The sequence below is a fragment of the Propithecus coquereli genome, unplaced genomic scaffold (genome assembly GCF_000956105.1).
Source record: "Propithecus coquereli isolate 6110/MARCELLA unplaced genomic scaffold, Pcoq_1.0 Scaffold210, whole genome shotgun sequence".
NCBI lineage: Eukaryota > Metazoa > Chordata > Mammalia > Primates > Indriidae > Propithecus > Propithecus coquereli.
This window is the reverse complement of record NW_012146079.1, coordinates 3,777,234-3,779,666: the sequence shown is the minus strand read 5'-3', so window position 1 is coordinate 3,779,666 and position 2,433 is coordinate 3,777,234. Positions and strand designations below refer to the sequence as shown.

At 36.7% G+C, this 2,433-nt stretch overlaps 1 protein-coding gene across 2 annotated transcripts in view; it reads left to right on the top strand.

Moving 5' to 3' along the window:
• Positions 1 to 2,433, top strand: part of HNRNPU (heterogeneous nuclear ribonucleoprotein U (scaffold attachment factor A)) — a 13,632-nt gene that overhangs the window by 1,861 nt on the left and 9,338 nt on the right. The gene's annotated exons all lie outside the window — the stretch shown is intronic.

Genomic DNA, 2,433 nt, shown 5'->3' with positions numbered 1-2,433 from the left:
CAGAAAGGCGGAGATAAAAAGAGAGGTGTTAAAAGACCTCGAGAAGATCATGGCCGTGGATATTTTGAGTACATTGAAGAGAACAAGTATAGCAGGTAGAGGATGCTAACCTAGTTTATTGTCGCCCATTATTTATTCCTTGATGGGCGACCTATATCAGGAGACAATTCTGTCTTGCAGAGCCAAATCTCCTCAGCCACCTGTTGAAGAGGAAGATGAACACTTCGATGACACAGTGGTTTGTCTTGATACTTGTAAGTGAAGCTCTTTCTCCCCCTCTCTCCCCATGTTATCAAATGGCGTGGTGTTTTTGGTGCCACCATGTTAAAAAACTTAATGCAGTATGTTGAACTTAAGTGTAGAAAACTTAGGTTAGTTTTTTAAAAGCAGGGAGATAATGGCTTATAGTCACATTACAGGACTTAAATATTTCGTTCGGTATGGGTTGTATTGATTATTTTACAGGCTCTAGCATTTTATATTTTTATGACTTGGAAGTTCTCATTCTTAAGAATGTAAAATTAATGTCAATTTTTCACTAGCTAATGGAAACTTGTAACAAAACTACCTATAACTTGTAGGCGTCTACAATAAAGTAATCTCATTTTTTGTGGAACTATATTAAGTGAGCTATTTGGGCTAGTTAAATATTTACTGATGACTTTTCCCATTAGCACACAAGTGTATTCCCTATTCTAAAAGATTGTAATATTATTTTTTCAATAACTGCTCTTTTGTTCTCAATTCCAGTTCAGTAGCTGCTGCTTTAACATAAGTTGATTTCTTCCAAAGACCTGGGGCAGCAGCAGTGGGCTATCACTGGGCCACTAGCTTTCTTCAGCAGCGAATGGTATCAATGGCAGCACTGTAAATACTGCTACTTTACCCAGTTGGGTTGCAATTGAGTATGAGGAAGTATTGCAAACCTCTAAATGGGCCTTGGCTGTCAGACTTGTATTTTTTTTGGTTAAAAAAAAGTTGTTCGTTTAGTAACTAGAAAGCATTCATTGTGACAAATAGAACAAAGGGTAGAAATAAGGGCTTGAAAAATAGGAGGTAAGGTGTCAACCTGCTTTGTTAGATGTAAGGAATTGGAGCTTAGATTCTCATGTTTTCTGGTACAAATTGTTTTTATTCAGATTTGTAAGAGAGTGTAAGTGTAAAACTCGGGATTTCTTACTGAATATTCCTTACAGTTGAGGTAGTCATTTCAGCCTTTTAAAAGAAAAAACTGCAGGTGGGAAAGTAGTTGATTTGAAAGATTTATGTCAAATTTAGTTGCTTAAATATCGTCACTAGGAATTAGCAGGATACCGAAGCAGTGATTAAAGAGGGTAATGCCGCTGTCGTAGGCTTTTAACAGATCAGCTTAGGAATATTAATTTGTCAAGTGCAATATTGGGTTCGAACAGTTTGTTGAGTTAGAAATTCTACCAGTGATTAGTAATTTAGGAGCAAAGCTAATTTAACAAAAATTCTAAACTGTAGATTTAATTCCCTCTCATCAGTAAAAACTCCTAAAGAAAGCACCATTTTAACTTGACTTTAGCTGTCCCTCAAGTGAGAACTCTGAGAAGGGTGCATGCTAATGAGCCAGTGACCCATAGGTAGCTAGGTTAAAGACACTTTGGATTTGGATAATCCGGGAAGTGGTTAATCCCTAATTGTTACTAACAGGCAAACCGGGGGGAAAGAGGACCTAGAATGCTGTAGTATTGACAGCATTTGATGACCAAGTTTGTACTTTGTAGATTTAGGCTGTCTTCACAAGGTTTAGGAAAGAATTCAGGACCTAGATCCTGGGTGTTAAGTTACAAAGTGCAGAAATCACCAGCTCATACTTTAAAATATTTGGTCGTGGCGTCCCTTCAGTTTTATTCTGGCACTGGTAAATTCTACCTGGTTCTGGCATGCTTCACTTTGATTTCCTGCTATCCTCTACTGCTTGCCTCTAAATCAAGGTAAAGAGCAGAGCAGGTATGTATTAATGTCACATTGTCTTGATTATTTTATAAACTGAAAATACACGTTAAGCCTCGGTATTAGTTTCATAGGCAGTTTACTCTTCTGTACATAATTCAAGAGTGACTTCTTGGCGGGAGTGGGGCTTAAATTGAAAATTAGAACAACAGTGTGATGTGTAAAAATGTTTTATGCAGCATTAAGAAATACATGCAAAAATTTAATAACCAAGTTTTGTCTACATAGCAGATATGTTTACATTGGATATCAAATGAGTAATATGATATTTGATATGCTTACAGATAATTGTGATCTACATTTTAAAATATCAAGAGATCGCCTCAGTGCTTCTTCCCTTACTATGGAGAGTTTTGCTTTTCTTTGGGCTGGTGGAAGGGCATCTTACGGTGTGTCAAAAGGCAAAGTCTGTTTTGAAATGAAGGTAAAAGCAGTTTTGTGGATTTTTTTTTT